This window comes from Bos mutus, chromosome 8 (genome assembly GCF_027580195.1).
Source record: "Bos mutus isolate GX-2022 chromosome 8, NWIPB_WYAK_1.1, whole genome shotgun sequence".
NCBI classification, from domain to species: Eukaryota; Metazoa; Chordata; class Mammalia; order Artiodactyla; family Bovidae; genus Bos; species Bos mutus.
The window spans coordinates 33445216-33464966 of NC_091624.1; the positions used below are offsets into that span (position 1 = coordinate 33445216).

Below are 19751 nucleotides of genomic sequence, written 5' to 3' on the forward strand. Positions count from 1 at the left end.
GAGAATTCCATGGACAGAGGCGCCTGGTGGGCTACAGTCCATGGGTGTCAAAGATTTGGACGTGACTGACCGACTAACACTTTAACTTGCACATGTATATGAAACTTCCTTGATGGTCCAATGGTTGGGACTCCGTGTCTTCCACTGCATGGGGCACTGGTTCGATCACTGGTCAGGGAACTAGGATTCTGCTTGCTACGTGGTACAAACAAAAAAACAAAAACAAAGCAAAAAATACATACATACACATTAGAGACAGGACCAAGTAAACACACAAGGAGATACAGTACAAACGGTGCAAAGTTAGATGTCTGGAACAGTTTGGCTTTTTCAGGGAGGCAGTTGGGAGTAGGACAAGTTTCTGAGCCTTCTAAAATGTGCCTCTGCTCCTCCCCTGGGTTAAGCTGGCCCCATTGCTGTATTTCTCCCATCATTATTTCAAACTTTCATCTCTTGACTCTACTCCTTTCCAAATGTCAAACTATAGCCCTGATTTGCTACCCAGGTGGCGCAGTGCCAATGCAGGAGATGCAAGAGACTGGAGTTCGATCCCTGAGTAGGGAAGATCCCCTGGAGGAGGAAATGGCAACCCACTCCAATATTCTTGCCTAGGAAACCCCACGGACAGAGGAGCCTGGAGAGCTACAGTCCATGGATTAGCAGAGTAAGATGCATTGAGTGAGTGAGCATAGCACAGCCCTGATTTATCCTTTCTCTTATGAAGGTTGCTCTTCCTGGCCAGCTTGCGAAGCTTCCCTGGCTCATTATCATAGCAATAGGAGCACACTGCTGAAATCAGCACCAACAAAGCAGGGAGATCATGTGCTTGCACACAACCATGGATCTGGGTCACAGACATGTCAGGCTGGCTAAAATGGCAACTCTGCATTTCCCAGCTCATAGACTTGAAAAACAGGGAGATAGTATCTTTTGGGAAAATTACTATTCACCTCCACACCTCTTTCCTCTCTTGTGAATGATGGCTTTTCTCTAACCCAGAGGGAAATCTTTAGATGGTTTGGTTTCACCTCACCCAAATAGGGATGACCCAAAATATAGGTCAGGAGACCTTCTGTTCCACAGTGCACCATCCCTGTAAGGGCTTAGCTCCACCCTACCACTCACAGGCTTGCATCCTGGGCTACCAAAAGAGGGAGAAGTGGGTTGTTGGGAACTGAACACAATTTGGTGGCTGAAAAGGTACAGCATGGGGGCTTCTGGCTGTGGAGGAAGGGGGCCCGAGCCAGTCTCTGAGAAGGTAGCCTGAGGTGAGGCAGTTCTGAGGATCACTCAGATGGACAGCACGTGGGCTGCAGGCCTGAAGAAGCCCCCAGGAGGCCTCCTGGATGTCAAGAGAAAGCTGATGGCCTCTGGAGGTACAATCCCCCCTTCAGATCCTGTACCCCCATCCGGACTTCATCAGTCTCACCCCTGTATCCAAACCCCTCCCCCCAACCCTGAGGCTCCCTTCTAGGTTCAGGTTAAAAGGCTTTACTTCTTTCAAGGCATTTCTTCCACATGTCTTTCAACAAGCATGCATCCTTCCATTTCATCCCAGTGCTGGGGCTTGGGAAATTCAAAGACCCATAATTGAAATGTTTTTTATTTCTGGTTTTCCTGTGCTATACAGAGTCTCAGGCAATAAACACAGTGCCTAAATTGGGAGCCTATGGACCCATTCTCAGAATAAAAATGTTAAATGCATGAAAGTAAAATGAAAAAAAAAAAAGCAATCATATTAAAATATAGCTATTAATATATTAAAAAACAAATGTGTAGTAATATATATATAACAAACGATATAGTAATATATATGCTTGTTTAATGCATCAACAAGATCAAGTACTTTGATTTCAAAGGGCTGTCATGCATAAATGTTATTTAGAGACATTTGATACAATTGTGATATGTTGTCAAAGTATCTGTATTTTCTCTTGGTTACAAAGTCATGGGTACTGTGAATATAGTGAAGTCTATTGCCACATTAAAATGGAAAGTATGCTGAATCTCAGGGCTTCCCTGATTGCTTAGTCCTGCCAATGCAGGAGACATGACTTCAACCACTGGGTCAGGAAGATCACCTGGAGAAGGAAACGGCAATCCACTCCAGTATTCTTGCCTGGGAAATCCCATGGACAGAAGAGCCTGGCAGGCTACAGTTGACGGTGTCACAAAAGAGTCAAGCATGACAGTGACTAAAAGAACACGCTGAGTCTCAGTTAGAGGTTATGTCAGTAACTATGAAGAGCTGATTTTCTCTTCTTGGAAGGGTATAGGTTAGCATGTCATGGTGTTACCGATGCTCACAGAAAACAGGAGACTCCTGAGGCAGAGACAAAGGACAGTTGGTAAGCCACAGATAGAACAGTAGGCTGAGGTATCAGCATTCAAGCTGGTCCTCTGAACCTCTTCCCACAGTCATGTGAAGAACGCCAGGTGACACTGTACACACAGTGGATTGTACTTAATTATTTATATTAACATGTAATGAATTTATTGTTTTTAAATAAAGTACTAATTTTTAAAAATTTTCTAAAATATTTATAGTAGAACTCACATGATGGAAAATTCTTCGGGGTCATCCATAATTTTTAAGTGTATCTACTGAAAATTTTGTGGTCTTCAGCCTGAATAAGCAAAAAAATTCTTCAGGAAGAAGAACAAAGCTGGAGGTATTCTATCTGATTTCAAGCTATACTACAAAACTATAGTAATCAAAAAAGCATGGCGTTGGCACAAAAACAGACATATAGATCAATAAAGAGCCCCCAAATGAACCCACACTTACATGGTCAATTAATCTATGATAAAGGAGGCAAGATTAAACAATGGGGAAAAACACTCTTTTCAATAAATGGTGCTGGGAAAACTGGTCAACTACATGCAGAAGAATCAAACTGGACTACTTTCTCACATAATGTACAGAAATAACCTCAAGATGGATTAAAGACTTGAACATAAGACCTGAAACCATAAAATTAGAATAAAACATAGGTAGTATGCCTTTGATACTAGTCTGAGCAACATTTTTTTGGGGATATGTCTCAAGTAGGAAAAACAAATCAAAAATAAAATGGGACTACATCAAACTAAAAAACTTTTGCACAGCAAAGGAAACTATTAACAAAGTGGAAAGGCTGCTACTGAATGGGAGAAGATGCTTGCCAATGATAATCTGATAAGGGGTTAATATCCAAAAGGTACAAGACTTCATATAACTCAACTTCAGAAAAAACAAACAACCTGATTAAAAAATAGAGAATCTGAATAGACATTTTCCCAGATGGCCAAAAGGCACATGAAAAGATGTTCAACATTATTCATGATCAGGGAAATCCAGATCAAAACCACAATGAGATATTACCTCATACTTCTCAGAATGCATGCAATCAAGTTCAGTTGCTCATTCATGTCCAACTCTTTGTGACCCCATGGACTGTAGCCCACCAGGCTCCTCTGTCCATGGGATTGTTCAGGCAAGAATACTGGAGTGGGTTGTCATTTTCTCCTCCTGGGGATCTTTCCAACCCAGAGATTGAACCCATGTCTCTGAATCTCCTGCACTGATTGGCAGGTGGATTCTTTACCACTGACCCTCCTGTGAAGCCCACTTCACAGAATGGTTATTTTCAAAAACACCACAAGTAATAAATGTTGGCAAGGACGTAGAGAAAAGGGAACATTCGTGCACTGTTGCTGGGAGTGTAAATTGGTGCAGTCAGTATGAAAAGCAGTAAGATTCAGCAATTCTGAGTATTTTTCCAAAGAAAACAAAAATACTAGTTCAAAAAGATATATGTACCCCTATGTTCATTGCAGCCTTTTTCACAATAGCCAAAATATCAGAGGAACCTAAATGGCTATCAATAGATGAATGGATAAAATAGATGTGGTGTAAATATATACAATGGACAATATAATTTAGCTCTTTGGATTCCTATCTTTCTCTACTTCGAGTCATAGCCCCTTGGCACACAATGCATTTTCCTCCTTTTCTTTGGCTCCCAGTTTCCTCACTTTTTGATTCATATCCTGTGGTTTCTCTGGATGTACTGTGTGATGAACTAGTACCACCAAAACTGACAGTGGAAGAAGATGCCCTTGGTGATGCAGAGCAGCTGCATTGCTTTTAAGTGACATCCTCTCTTCCTGCAATCTCCACCTCTATCCCCACTGTGCCCCGCCAGGCCCTGATTTACTGTGTCCTTGATGTCTCTCCTGATTGATTTCCACTTGCCAACCTCAGGAAGGTGCTGGAAAACCAGTCAATACTAAAGTGTCAGTGTTCTATGGGCTGTGCTGATTATCTATTGCTGCATAACCAACCACCTCAAATGCACGGGCTTGAGACAATAAACATTCTGTGATCCTTCCAAAATCCCCTGTGCTGACTGGATGCAATTGGACACTTCTCCTGCAGGGTCTTGAGAGTCCCTTGGACTGCAAGGAGATCCAACCACTCCATCCTAAAGGAAATCAGTCCTGAATATTCATTGGAAGGGCTGATGCTGAAGCTGAAACTCCAATACTTTGGCCACCTGATGCAAAGAACTGACTCATTTGAAGATACCCTGATGCTGGGAAAGATTAAAGGCTGGAGGAGAAAGGGATGATAGAGGATGAGATGGTTGGATGGCATCACTGACCCAATGGACACGAGTTTGAGTAAACTCTGGAGTTAGTGATGGACAGGGAAGCCTGGCGTGCTGCAGTCCATGGGGTCACAAAGAGTTGGACATGACTGAGCAACTGAACTGACTGAATGACGTGCAGGGTCCCTCCTGCAGTCACAGTCAGATGGAAAAGCCAAAGGCTGTGTTAGTCCATTTGGGCCTCTGTAACACAATACCACAGACTGGGCAGCTTACAGACAACAGGAATTTATTTCTCAGGGTGCTGGAGGTCAGAGGATCAGGAGCTTACATGGTCAGGTTCTGGTGAGATCCTGCTTCCTGGCTGCAGACCACTGACCTCTCACCATGTCCTCCAATGGTGGAAGGAGGGAGCTTTCCAGAGTCTCTTTATACATAGGCCATCACTCCTGATGGCCTCATCTCCTTCTAACATCACCTCGGGGGTTAGGTATCTAGTCGGGAGCATGTTCAGATCACAGCAGAGGTCGACTCTGGAGTCGAGGGGGAATCAGTTAGAGCTTCCTCCCTCATGTGCATGGCAATTGCTGGGAGCTGTCAGCTGAGACCACAGATGGGGTTGGCAGCTACACACCCACATGTGGCCTTTCCATGTGGCCTGGGCTACCCCACAGCGTGTGTGGCTGGAGTGTAACAGTGAACATCCTGGAGAGACCCAGAGGCAGCTATGTCACCTTGTATGACCTCATTTGTGCTGTACTCTATTTGCCGGAGCAGTCATAAACCCCCACCCAGTTTTAAGGGAAGAAGACACAGCCTACAGTCTCAATGGGAAGAGTATCAAGGAATTTTAGGGCCAAAGCAAGTCAATACTTTTTTCTTTCCCTACTTAGTCAAGGCTGGACCACTGAAATCTAGCTTTAATAACATACTAGGGCTTCACTTTATGGATGTAGGTAATCCACCTTAGGAGGAAGGGAAGAATTGATTGCTATTGCTAAACTTTTCTTCCTTTTCTTTTTTAGGAACGGTACCTACATCTGGGGTCGTGGCTAACCAGAATAGAAGCCTCTATTTCCCAGCTACCTTGCTACTAGCAATGGACATGAGACAAAGTTCTGGCCAAGGAATGTGATCAGAAATGTTATATGCAACTTTTGAGAGGTATCCTCAAAGGAAAAGAACAAGCTTTTCTTTCTCCTTTTCTCCTTCATCTGGATGGAATGAGGAAGTGACAGCTTAAGCTTAAACAGCTGTCCTGGGATGAAGGCCACACTTAGGAGCAGTGGAGTCCAAGCCCCTTCAGACTCTGCAGGCATGTCAATTCAGCCAAGACCATCTACTTGGAGACTTACCTGTGAGAGAATAAAGCTTTGTGGGTTAAGCCACTATTATTCAGGTTTCTTGTCACTAGCAGCTGAACCTAATCCTAAAATGATAAAGCAAAGCTCCCTTTATGGGCTTAAACTTCACATTCCATAGAGTGGAACCTTACAGGGAAAAAAGGTTTTTTCCAGGAGTTCCTTTCATAGGGTGACTAGCCTTGTACTGCTCACTGGATCATCAGAGACCAGTGTTTCTCAGTTGACCAGTTTCACAGTGCCCACTATGGGCACTGTGCATGCACGCATGCTCAGTTGCTTCAGTCGTGTCCGACTCTTTGCAACGCTATGGACTGTAGCCTGCCAGACTCCTCTATCTATGGGATTTTCCCGAAAAGAATACCAGAGTGGGTTGCCATGTTTTCCTCCAGGGAAGCTTCCCAACCCAGGGATCGGACTCATATCTCTGGTATCTCCTGCATTGCAGGCAGATCATTTTTTGCTGGGTAGGATCCTCAACTAAAGGTCAATAGCAGATGGCTCCCCAACCCCTCCTGCCGCTGCTGCTGTTAAGTCGCTTCAGTCGTGTCCGACTCTGTGTGACCCCATAGACGGCAGCCCACCAGGCTCCCCCGTCCCTGGGATTCTCCAGGCAAGAACCCTGGAGTGGGTTGCCATTTCCTTCTCCAGTCCATGAAAGTGAAAAGTGAAAGTGAAGTCGCTCAGTTGTGTCCGACTCTTAGCGACCCCATGGACTGCAGCCTGCTAGGCTCCTCCATCCATGGGATTTTCCAGGCAAGAGTACTGGAGTGGGGTGCCAGTGCCTTCTCCACAACCCCTCCTAGTCGTTGTTTAAAAACAGAATTATAAATAAAACTGATTACAATCACCAAAGTTGCTAAGAGACTGAACTTCATTATTTCAACTACTAAAAAGAAACAATAATTACAAAACATTAATTCTTAGAGGTGCTAAGAATTGCTACAATGGAAATCATATTACAATTCACAAGTGAATCATATTAACATGTTGCACATGTTAAATTGACACAACGTTGTATGTAAAATATAACTTAGCACAAAAAATGTTTCCTTACATTTCCAAATGCTCCCTCCATGCAGGATACTACCCTCAACCGAGAACCACTGCTCCAGACCAAGGAGACTGACCCACTGTAAGGGAAATTAAAATGGAAGAAGTCTTGTTCAGGCTTCAGAAGCAGCAGAGCAGTCCTGATCTTATTTGTGATCTGCCTGGACACTGCCTGGATTCCATGCTTGCCCTTGGACACAGCTCATTAGGCAGCACTTTAGATAAGAGAAGGAGTGGGTCTGGGAATTCTTGAGCCCCTGGAGACCTGGCCAGCTGTCTGGGGTTTGATGAAATCCTATGAATTGCAAGATAAAATAAATACTGTTGTAAAAATGTTAAAGTAAAACCAGAGCTGCCTTTTTGCACACAAAGTGATGATGATGTCAGTTTGTGGCCTGAAATTTTAAGCAAGAGCCTCCAAACTGCAATTTGAAGTCTCACCCATAGAGCAGATGCACTGCCCAGGACCTTTCCCATACCCACAAGGGTGTGACCCCACTATGTCACCCTAGAGGAAACAAAGTGGTTCTTAACACAAGTTGTGAGAAGATCTTGCTGGGTGTGGAGAACTTGACAGATTTGGTAAGGTGGTAAGTCAGTGGGGATATGAACAAAACTAAGACAGCAGGACTGCTGCTGCTGCTGCTGCTGCTAAGTCGCTTCAGTCGTGTCTGACTCTGTGTGACTCCATAGACAGCAGCCCACCAGGCTCCCCCGTCCCTGGGATTCTCCAGGCAAGAACACTGGAGTGGGTTGCCATTGCCTTCTCCAGTGTGTGAAAGTGAAGTTGATCAGTCGTGTCTGACTCTTAGTGACCCCATGGACTGCAGCCCACCAGGCTCCTCCATCCATGGGATTTTCCAGGCAAGAATACTGGAGTGGGTTGCCATGCCCTCCTCCAGAGTATCTTTCTGACCCAGGGATCAAACCCACATCCCTTACAATCTCCTGTGTTGGCAGGTGGGTTCTTTACCACTAGTGCCACCAGGAGAACCCTGCTCAAGAACCTACTTGTATGCAAAAAGAGAATTCACAGGAAACAAAAGGCAGAGCGACTTACCTGGTGGTTCGGTGGCTAAGATTCCATGCTCCCAATGCATGGGGCCTGGGTTTGATGCCTGGCTGGGGAGCTAGATCCCGTATGCCCCAACAAAGATTAAAGATCCCATGTGCCGCAACTAAGACCTGGCACAGCCAAATAAGTAAGTTTAAAAAAATTTTTAAAGCAAAAATCACTGAAATATAATTGACATTTCAAACTGTATTTTCAAGAAATATCCTCCTTTCTCAACATCATAGAAAAATAAGCAGTAGTGGATGAGTCAGCTTCTCAAGTTTGTAAGTTTTCAAGTATTCTTACCATTGCTGCAAAGTTAAAACAAACTGTCAGTCTCTCACTGTAGACATACATCTCAAGGTTAGAGAACCAATCTACCTCAGAAGTCTTTTGAAAACGCTTTTGAGAACCAAAGACATGCAAGCATTAGTGAAGCAGAAGAACCTCCTTTCCTTGAACACTGCATCTTGGTGCCAAAAACACACAGCACTACTCCTGCATATCCTGGGCTAGAGTGCTGTTCTATATATGTCAGACTTCATGCCTTCAGGCTGCCTCCAGATTTCAGTATACCCTTAGCTTGGGCACTTTTCTTCTTATCTGCTCAGTGGGCATTCCCTGGCCCCCTCCTCTGCCCCTCCAGCTGGGTCTCCCATAATCCTTTGCATTGGGGCCATGCCCTAACAGGTGTACCTGTTTGCACACCAAGCAGAGGAAACCATAAAAGGAGCTCTGGAAGCGCGTCAGCTTTAAAGTATGTTGTAGGGCTCTCAACCCATTCAGGAATCTTTCCACGACTTTGCTCAGTATTGCCCAGGCTATTAAAAACTGATGTTTCTTGCTCAACTTCAAATCATATTACAGTTCTTGATAGTATGAGGCTATAATCACAGTCTTTTACAGCTCCAGTCAATACAGGAGACTGAAGACAGTTATTAAAAAAGAGGCATCTGCTTCCCTGGTGGCTCAAACAGTAAAGAATCTGCCTGCAATTCGGGAGACCTAGGTTTGATCCCTGGGTTGGGAAGATCCCCTGGAGGAGGACATGGCAACCCACTCCAGTAATCTTGCCTGAAGAATCCCCATGGACAGAGGAGCCTGGTGGGCTACAGTCCATGGGGTCACATAGAGATGGACACAACTGAGCGACTAAGCACAACACACTTAGAATAAAGATTATCCCTACCTTCCTTTGTATGATAGTAAGCTGGCCTTTCAGAGGTTTCAGATGATCAATAAAAGCCCTTCTGCCAACACAGGATTGCCAGACTTTTATAAAAGATAAAAACCCCCAAACCAAAAAAACAGGATGCCAAGTTAAATCAAGTTTCAGTTAAATAACAAATACATATGCACATGGTATCATACCCATTCAGTATACATGACATACTTACACTAAAAACCTACCTATTGTTTATCTACAGTTCATATATATCTGACAACCTTACCCAGGTAACAAAGACTCTGTCAGTCAGAATGCTTTGGGCTGCTTGTGACAGGAATCCAGCTCATATGGCTTAAGTCAAATGGAGAATTAATTGGCGGATATAACTGAAAAGTCCAGGGATAGGACTGGCATCAGCTATGGCTGGGTCCAGAAGATCAAATGATATCATCAACACTAGACTCTACCTCTGTCTTTTTCAACATATTAGGCAGGTGTCTCCACGTGGGGGCCCCAAGCAGCTCGGCTGCTGCTGCTGCTAAGTCGCTTCAGTCATTATCTGACTCTGTGCGAACCCATAGATGGCAGCCCACTAGGCTCCTCTGTCCTTGGGATTCTCCAGGTAAGAATACTGGAGAGGGTTGCCATTTCCTTCTCCAATGCATGCATGCATGCTAAGGCGCTTCAGTGGTGACTAACTCTGCAAGCAGCTCTAGGCTTATCTTTTCCTAGTATGGGTTGCCTTCGTGGAGAAAAGCCTTCTGTTTTCCAGTAGCTCCAGCAGATGTCCTGAACAGAGTTTCATTGCATTGACTGGATCTTGTGCCCATCTATGAACCAGTCACTATACCCTGTGGAATTGGGCATTGTATTAATTCCCGGGGGCTGCCATAACAAAGTACCAAAACTGGTTGGCTTCAAACAACAGGAATTTTATTCTGACATGGTCGTGAAGGTAAGGTCATGCTCTCCCCAAAGACTCTAGGGGAGAACCCATTGCTTACCTCTTCCAGCTTCTGGTGGCTCCAGGCACTCCTCGGCTTGTGGCCACATCGTTCCAGCTTCTGTCTCTGTGGGTCATATATAGCTTCTTTCTCTCTTCTGTCCAAACATCCTCAGCTTTTCCCTTATAAGGACACTTGTCCTGAAATGCCAGTTGGGCACAGACAGCCCTGTGCCAGTTTCCTGCAGCACCTAGCCTCTGCAGCACAAGTACCAAGCAACTGCAGCTTTCCTGGGCTCCTGGAGCAGTTTTGTAAGAGAGCACCTCCAGTGAGAAACCAACCCATGAACAGCTTTCCTGGGCAGCTTAGAAGGTGATTTCTAGATTTCTAGAAAGTTCTGGAGGGCAGATTTTCAGCAAGTTCTACTGACAACACAGCAATTTCTCTGCCACTTAGGGAGCCACAACCCTCTCTACAGAGGTCTCAATCTTATTTTTGTGGTTGGTGGAGAGACAGGTAGATCTGATAACAGCTGCTCAGAATACCTTCCATTCCTGTATTATTTTTTTTTTAAAGGTTTATTTAGTTAGATTTTTGTTTCTTTGCTGTGCTGAGTCTTTGTTGCTGCACATGGGCTTTCTCTAGTTGTGACGAGCGGGGCTATTCTTTGATGTCAGGTGCAGACTTATTGCGGTGGCTTCTCTTGTTGCACAGAGCACAGGTTCTAGGCGGGCAGGCTTCAGTAGCTGTGGTGCGTGGGCCTAGTTGCTCTGCTGCATGTGGAATCATCCTGGACCAGGGATTGAACCAGTGTCCCCTGCACTGAAAGGTGGACGCTTGACCACTGGACCACCAGGGAAGCCCCATTCCGATATTATTTATAGTTCTCTTTGCTTTCTACCTGGAGGCGGCGATGGCACCCCACTCCAGTACTCTTGCCTGGAAAATCCTATGGACAGAGGAGCCTGGTAGGCTGCAGTCCATGGGGTTGCGAAGAATTGGACATGACTGAGCGACTTCCCCTTTACCTTTCCCTTGCTTTTTACTGGCCAGACCCTTGTGATGCTATGTTAAAGAATCTTTATATTTAAACTTACCCTGTTTAAATTACTGTGTACTTTTTCTCTCTCTAGATAAGATCCAAGTGGATACACCATCCTTCTACACCTTCCTTGTCTAATGTTGTAGCCACTAGCCACATGTAGCTATTGAGCATTTGAAATGTGGCTAGTGCCGAGGAGAAACTGACTTCTTTATGTTTACTTTTATACTGAAATTTAAAAAAAAAAGTGGACTTCCCTGATGGTCCTGTAGATACAAATCCACCTGCCAACGCAGGGGACATGGGATGATCCTTGCTCTGGGAAGATCCGCATGCCACGGACACAGAGCCCATGCACCAGAGCTGGGCCTCTACAGTAAGAGAAGCCACCACAGTGAGAAAATGGCAGGCAGCAACGAAGACCCAGAGTCGTCAAAAATAAGTAAATAAAAATTTAAAAAACTGAAGTGGTGTATTTATTTTCTGTCAAATGTTTTACCACATGTAAAATGTCCCATTCAGTTCAGTTCAGTCGCTTAGTCATGTCCGACTCTGCGACCCCAAAGATGCAGTTACTGGAAAATTTTAAATTATATATGTGGTTTGAAATCTATTTCTGTTGGACAGTCTGTCCTACACCAATTTTCTGTTTAGTCTTTCCTGATTTTCCTAGACAGACATGAATTCTGCTTGCGCCACAGCTCTTTGAATTTCTCTTAGGATATCTGTGGGGGACATTTGCTGATTATTTGTCTGCCAGAATCCTCTTTTTCAGGCATTACCTCAATTTCCTTTTGTGGAATTAGTGGCCACGTCCAGAGTTGTCCCGGTTAGCCTGGTAAATAGGCATAGAATCAAATCCCTCCAACTGGAAGCTCCCTCTGGACACGTTGTATCTTGAGCAATGTTGCAAACAAGTGCGGTAAGTTGGAGGGCACATTTCCTATAGATGCTGCAGTGTGGCACATATACTAAACTCACTCTATCTGCTGTGTCATTTTTGCAGTGATTTCTGCTGCTTAGTCCTCTGCAGCATCTAGGTTTTCCAAACTGATTGAAAATCAATTTATATGATTTCACTGATTCTCACTATCGACTCCCTGAGACCCTGACCTTTGTCCAATCAACTCCTTTTCCTTGAGATTTACAAAGGCTCTTTCTATTGTTTGTGACCAAGAACTCTGAAAACGATTCTACACTGTTGTTCTGTTACGTATTACACATATTTCTAGCAAGTTCTCGGTATGGGGAAAGCCTCAGAATTGCAGGATAAACTGAAAAGTCAGGTTTTGAGGCACATAGGAACCAGCCCCACAGATCTGCATGCCAAAAATGATGGGTACCATCACTGACATACGTGCACATGGATCCTTTTTCGTCTTTGGGTCATCGCTTTGCTTATCCCAAAAATAGAGTGTAATGAATCAGCTGAGGGTAGGAGTCTGTAGTAGACAGAATAATGGCCTCTCAAGATGTTCATGTCTTAATCCCTGAAACCTGTAAATGTCACCTTAAATGGCAGAAGAGAATTTGCAGATGTGATTAAATTAAGAGTCCAGCCACAGACATTATCTTGGATTATTTGGGTGGGACCCATGCAATCACAAGCGTTCTTAGAAGCAAAGAAAGCTTCCCAGCTGGATCTGAGAGATGTGACTATGGAAGCAGGATTAGAAAGATGTTACTGATTTTGAAGATTGCTTGTTTGTAAAATGAAAGAAGGGGGTTACATGCTGGGAATGCAAGCAATCTCTAAGAGCCGGAAAAAGCAATGCAATTGATCTTCCTAAGAGTCTCCAGAAAGCTCAGTGAGATTTTTTGATCAACACAACTGTGTCATTTTAACTCTTGTTGTTGTCGTTAACAACCTAGTTGTTCCTAAATTGTGTCTAACTCTTTTCAACCCCATGGATTGTAGCCTGTCAGCCTCCTTTGTCCCAGGGGTTTCCCAGACAAGAATACTGGAGTGGGTTGTCATTTCCTTTTCCAGATCTTCCTGACCCAGGTATCAAACTTGCATCTCCTGCATTAGCAGGCAGATTCTTTACCTCTGAGCCACCAGGGAAGCCCTCTAGGTTTGTGATAATTTGTTAGGGTAGCAAATAGAAAACTGATACAATGGTCTATTCCTTGAGCTAGAGACGACATCACTTTGACTGACAGTCCAACTAAGGCTGTATCCCTTGGAGAGTAGGAGGTAGGTTCCTGTATGAACATAGGGTGCTATTAGCTAGTGAAGGAAAGAGAGCTAAACAGACAACACACAGGGGCGCACTACAACCAACCACAACAGCCCCTCGCACATTATTTAATCATTGAAAGTGAAAGTGTTAGTTGCTTACTCCCGTCTGACTCTTTGTGACCTCAAGGTCTGTCCATGGGATTCTACAGGCAAGAATACTGGCGTGGGTTGCCATTCCCTTCTCCAGGGGATCTTCCTGACTTGGAGACCCTGGTCTCCTGTATTGCATGCAGATTCTTTACCATCTGAGCTACCAGGGAAGCCCTTATTTAATCAAAAGCTATCCATTTGAATTTTTAGGGCGAGCAACTGATTAGGTTAAACATTCTGGATGAGAAGCCTTGAGGAAATAGAAGAGCACTTTATAAGCAATGTAAATCCAAATTCACATATGCAACACTGCATATATAAATATTGCATTTTAAAAGAACTTTAAGAACTACTCTTTAATTCCAAATTTTGCCATAAAGATCCCCATGAAACTTGGAAAGGATGATTCCCTCTCAGTAAAGATGTAGTTAATTTAGCCAGCTTCCCTTGTACCTAGACATATGGACCTCTTCTATAAAGTGATTAAGAATCCCTGGCTTAGTCACTGACTAATTAGTCACTGATAAATCACAGACACTAATGGGAACATACTTAGAGGCAAATGAGATGGAAGTTACGGTTCGCAGTCTAAGAAGGCAAAGTGTTACTAGGAGAGCCAAAAAGAGCATTAAGGGAAGATACTGCGCCTGTTCTAAAACCCTGACTATGGTCACTGAAGGTTCATAGGGGATCAGAGGCAAGAGTTGCAAGTCAAGACCAAGGACAAGCCAGAGCTGATGGTCAACACACACATAGCTTTTGAACACTTATTTTGACCAGGTGGCAGTCTAACAATGGGCAATGAAAACATCATGTTGGAATATACTAGAATATCACTCTAAAGGGGTTATTATTGTCAGCTCATGACTCAGGTTTGGACTCATAAAAGCTCTCGTAACTGCCGTTAAGGAGATCCACGCTCAGGTGGTAGTAAGGAACCTTAACTTTTTGAAGGGGTCTGTTCTGGTTGTATCCAGTTTTAACTGTGAGAGTTCCTTCAGGAGTTTGTCTTTTGGAGTTGGGGTTTGGGAGGGATGAGCCAGGGGGTTCTTTTCTCAGATACTAGAGCTAGGTAGGTTCAAAAAGAGATGATTCTAGGAAAATTGTTCTCAATTCTGGCCACATGTTCAATCTGAGAAGCTTTAAAACAAAAATACTAATGTTCAGACTCAGAACTCTAGAGGTGGGACCCTGGTATCTAAATACTTTAAAATCTCCCAGATAATTTGAATGTCTGGCTCATGCTACCAAGGTTAAGAATCATTGCTTTATAATTTCCTAGTACAGGTCAACTTAAAATATATTCACAACCTAAAAGTTGAGAGTTATGTTTTATTTGGTGGGAATTTGGGGAGTTCAAGTCTGGGAGACAGTATCTCAAGTGACTCTGAGACAACTGCTGTGAGGAGGTGAGAGGAACAGCCAGGTTTTATAGAAGTTCTGCAACAAAGGGCAGCTAGTTGGAACATCAGAAGATTATTGTTAATTAAAGAAAGCAGATATCCCAAGTTAAGAAAGTTTGTGCTTTTCTGTGAATGAGACAATGCAAGAGTCTCGGCTCACTAAAATAATTTCTTCTATATACATCTCAGCTATGGGGCCAGTATTCTGTGTTTTCACATCCCAAGTTCCCTTGGGCTCACTGTGGGGAGGGTCTGAAGTCTGCTGGTATTCTTTTTCCTGTATTCCCTTAGAATACAGGCTCACGTTGGCAGGCTGCAACTGCTGATGATAATGACAGTCTTATTTACTGATATGGCAGGAAATATTCCATTTCTCATATGGTTATTCTATATGTCACTAGTTTTGTGGCATCTTCTCAGGTAGGTGTGGCTCAACAGTGCTTCTCAAACTTGCGTGTGCCTGAAGGTCACCTGGGTGCTGTTTAAATTTCAGATTTCCAGGCTCCATTCTGAGAAAATCCTAGAGGATCCCGCTTGGGTAGCACCCAAGAGCCTTGGGATTTTCTCTGCTGCACAGTTGGGAGTGTCCCAACGCTCAAGAAAATGAGCGCTGAGAGATAATAGCTTTAGGAAGATCAAGCCCACCTGTGAAGGGCTGATGGAAGAAAAGGACAGATTTGTGAGTAAAGATCCCCCAAATACCTGTTTTTCCTTGGCCCCTCTATCCTGGGCAGTTTCGGCCAGGACTACGTGAGCAAGACCAGAGACGTGAGCAAGACCAGGAGTGTGACAATGGGTGCGGTCGGCTCTGGGTTCCGGAAAATTCCTCCCGGCCGGAGGTGGGGGACGTTGAGGGGTGGGGGGGAGGGCGGTCTCCCGGGGCCCTTCTTTCCGTCGCCACTTCTCACCTCCTTTAAAAGCATCGAGACCGCTCTGCTGGTCTGTCGGAGCCCAGGCCCGAAGGCGCGCCGGGAGCCTCGGGTGAGGAGCTGGGGAGGAGGCTGAGAGGGGGCGCGACCAGGCTTTTCCAGCTCCCGCCGCTCAGCGGCCGCGGGCCAGGGCGCGCGCACCGCGGGGCCGGGAGTCCGGGCGCGGTCCCGGCCTCGCCTCCTCGCGCTCCCGAGGCCGTCTCCTCCGCGCGCCGCGGGCGCTGGCCAGAGGCGGGGACTCGCCGCTGCGGAGGCCGCGAACGCGGCGGCGCTGGACGCTGCCCAGGGCGGACGGGAGCACGAGGCCGGCGGCGGTGGCAGAGCGGCCCGGGCGAGAAGGGAGCCGGGCCCTCGCAGCGCCGAGCAACCGCCGGAGCCGCGGCAGGGGGTGAGTAGGCGGCGCGCACGCCTGGCGGCCCTCCCCCGGTCGCCCCAGCCCCCTTCTCTCTCCTTGTCCCTCCACGGCCCGGGGCCCGCGCCCAAGGACCCCGCGCCGGGCCCCGGAAACACCCGCTCTCCCCCGGCTGGCGCCCGGGCCGCAGCCTTTTACCGGAGTGGGCTCGAGGCCGGCCCCGCACCTCCCAGCGCTGGAGCCTCCTTCCCGGGGCCGCCCCGACCCGCCGCGTTCCGCCTCCCGGGCTCCGCTCCGTTGCTGGGCTCCCCTGAGGAGGTCGGTCTGGGGCGATGCGGGGCCTTTCTTTTTGTTCTTAGCTGTGTCACGCGCGTCGGCACCCAGAGTCGAAAGCGAGCATCCCCAAAGTGGCGCTAGTGGCAGCGGTGCGGGCGTGATTGGCACACGGGGAGGGCGGGCTGGCCGCGCCGCGCGCTCGTCTCTTTCCCTCTCCGCCCCGGGCCGCCGCGGTGCCCACGTTGGCAGCAGTCGCGTCCTGGCAGGTGAGCTTGACACCGGGTCCTCGGTCTGCCGGAGCTCTTCCGAATCCCGTCTCAGGGATGCTCCGGGTTCCTTCTGTACCTGTATTTCCCAACTTTGGCGGCGTGGAGGATCCACAAAACTTCTGCTCCGCCGTAAAAATAGTCTCCTGGGTTTACATACTCTTTATATGTCACACCCTACTTAATATTTTTAATGATTGTCTTTCGGTAAAACAAAATAGGCAAAATACCTGTTTCGATGAGTATTCGTTGTAGCGGAATTTTAGAATCATTGTATTCGCCAAGTCGTGGTGAGGCTTGAGATATCCCGTTTCCAAATCTGCAAAACCAAACTTGTGTGACTTTCACGGCTTTGAGATTTCCTTTGTCTGGTTTGTGATCTCCAAGGTCCAATTGCCCTAAATAATGCAAATATTGAGGGACAATCCTAGGGGCAGAGTAAGGTAGTCCAGTAACCTGATTACATGTTTAACAGCTTTAGAGTGACTCTGTTTGGCTCATGGCCACGAGACTGACTCAAATTTAGGCAGTTTTAGTATTCCTGAATTTTTTTGTAGCATGGGGCCTGAGAAGTTGAATCCCTTGTTGGTACTTGTGGGTCTTCTAGAGCATCCATCCATAGCTCCTCCTCCCTATGTTAGAGAAGATTAAGCTAAGCGCAGGCTACTGTGAAGAATAAGTTTATTTGTAAATAGAAACCAGGAGCTTGCTAAGACTTGCGTTTTTTAGGTCAGAACTCAATTTTTAAGGAGTCAGTGGTGAAAAGACATTGAATTCTTAGAATGTTTAAAGAAAACAACACTTCAAGACTTATTTTCCTCTCCTGTGAAGATATCACCTTTTCTCCCCATTGGTTTTGCTCAGAAGTGAAAAACCAAGGATGAGAGGCAGGAATGCTGGGGGTGAGGGGTGGAGGTCAGCATTTGGGAACATTGCTATTAGAAAGTAAGGGTGCCATTTGTTTTCTAATTGCTGGTCCAGTTATTGATGAGGGAATGAAAAGATTTTGCGTGTATATTGTTTTTTTCAGGGGTGGGGCTGAAACAGCAATGAGAATGGTTGACCGTGTCAGGCCCAGGGCCAGCTTCAGTCCGTTTGTATGGCCACCTTCCCCCAGCCAGAAGGGAACTGCTGATCCTGTGAACGTTGCAGGCCAGCTTTCTGCATCTGAAGCACAAAGGATAGCCAGGCAGAGCCTGGGGAAACTGCCTGTGTGGGAAGAGTTGGAAGGCGGGGTGTCGCTTTCAACTTGTCTTGCTGGGCAGCGAGTAGGATCCCATCACTGGCAGTGAAGTGGAAGGGAACATGAGGTAGTGTGGCCCTGCTTTTAAACAGTCCGGGAGGGGCTGTGAGGGGAGGCAGGAACTGGAGGAGAGGCCCTGTGCCTGGGGCTTTAATTCAGTTGTATTATTGTTGTTTTCTGTGGGGGAAAAAAATAGTTGCTTTAGGAAAAGATTTCTTTTTTAATGACTTGAAATGGGGAATTGGGATAAGAAAAAAAATCACTTTTCTTTTTGTTTAAAAGAAAAACTCAGTTAGCATTATTTTCTAAAACTTCACAAAAGTAGAGGGAATAGTCTTGACATCCCCTTGTGCTTAGTCGCTCTGTCTGACTCTATAGCCCGCCAGGCTCCTCTGTCCACTCCAAGAATACTGCAGAGGGTTGTTGTGTTCTCCCCCAGGGATCTCCTGACAGGTAGATTCTTTGCCTGCTGCGCCATGGGGGCTTTCACCTTAACAAAATGTGAATGGCATTTCTCTTGCTCCCCCAAGATGGTCTTAGAGTGTGGCTGCTTTCTAGACTTTTCCAAGTTACTGATGAAATTACATTGAAAGAGAGGCATGGCTTGAAGTTTGAGGATTATTTCCAAAATTCCCAGAGAGCCTATTTTGCTTCACAAAGAAATGTCAGCCACTTTCAGGAAAGAAAATGCACACCTTCTCAGATTTTTACATCGTGATCTTATTCTCTTTCAAGACTGCATTAATAAAACTTCCTCTCACTAAGATTTTGATGATTAACTAGTGCTGACAGGAAGAACACATATGTAAAAATACTGTATAATGAGATAGTTTGCTGTGGTTTCCAAGCTTTTTTGTTCATTCTTGTTAGTAAAAAAAAAAAAAAATTTAACTAGTACAGCATAATGTCAGTTGGATCTCAATTAAGACCAGTTTTTAGTACTCCTCTGTATGTGTGTTTGTTACTTAATTATAAATTAATGTACATGTGCTAATGTTGTAGCTCAAGATCCAGTATATACTTAGGGCTGGAATCATTGTGGAGGTAAAACCCTCTTTCAAATACTCCTTGAACTTTGAGGTTTTTTTGGTCTGGATCTTGTTAGATCTGAGTACAACATCCTTGTTTTTACTTGGTGATGTCGCACAGATGAAGCTGGCTCAGGGTGGGAAGTGCATTCCTAACCCCTGGCTTTTGTTCACCTGTGCTTGCGTTTACTAGTATAGCTTTAATCTGTGCTTTTTATGGGAACCTTAAAGCTTCATATCCTCTGTGAGTTTAGTTTTAATTTGTGCATCTATTTCATTGTATGCTTGCCCAGTCAAAGGAGTGTGTCGGGTACCTCAGAGGGCTGGTGACTTTGTGAGGGTGCAGTCAGTTCCTGCTTTTACTAGCACTGTTAGTATTTCATGGTAGTATTAGTACAGTGTAACACAGTGTAAAGTAATTAGTGTACACATAATACATTTAACTTGGTGTAATATTTACATTACTAAACGTAGTTGCTATTCTACTTTTTGGACAAAAATAAATGTAACTTCTAGGATTTTTCCCCCAGCCCAGATGGAGCGTCTTTTACACCTTCTGGGGTGCATACGCCCTGCTGGTAGACAGCTGTTTCTCTCACTTCAGTCTCAGGTAATTCTTTCATTTGATTGTCAGAAGAACCCTGTGAATGCAGGTATAATTGATCGCACTCCCCATTTTTTTTTTTTTAATGAGTAAACTGAGACTTT

General features: G+C 45.3%; 1 protein-coding gene and 1 long non-coding RNA gene across 7 annotated transcripts in view; one reads left to right on the top strand and one right to left on the bottom strand.

The window, feature by feature from the left end:
• Positions 1–1493: 1493 nt before the first annotated feature.
• On the bottom strand, positions 1494–15716 carry LOC138988875 (uncharacterized). The gene is made up of 4 exons (XR_011465079.1): positions 10233–15716; positions 8067–8191; positions 7011–7086; positions 1494–2323 (listed from the first exon to the last, which is right to left on the bottom strand). It is a non-coding gene; the product is annotated as an uncharacterized lncRNA (long non-coding RNA).
• Positions 15717–15832: 116 nt separating this feature from the next.
• Positions 15833–19751, top strand: part of GOLM1 (golgi membrane protein 1) — a 60774-nt gene continuing 56855 nt past the window's right edge. For 2 of the 6 annotated variants that reach the window (XM_070375384.1, XM_070375385.1), the window contains exon 1: positions 15833–15930. The gene's annotated coding sequence lies outside the window, so the exon portion shown is untranslated. Of the gene's footprint in view, positions 15931–16112; positions 16267–19751 lie in introns of those variants that run through there. The other 4 variants (XM_070375386.1, XM_070375383.1, XM_070375387.1 and 1 more) reach the window with 4 other exon arrangements.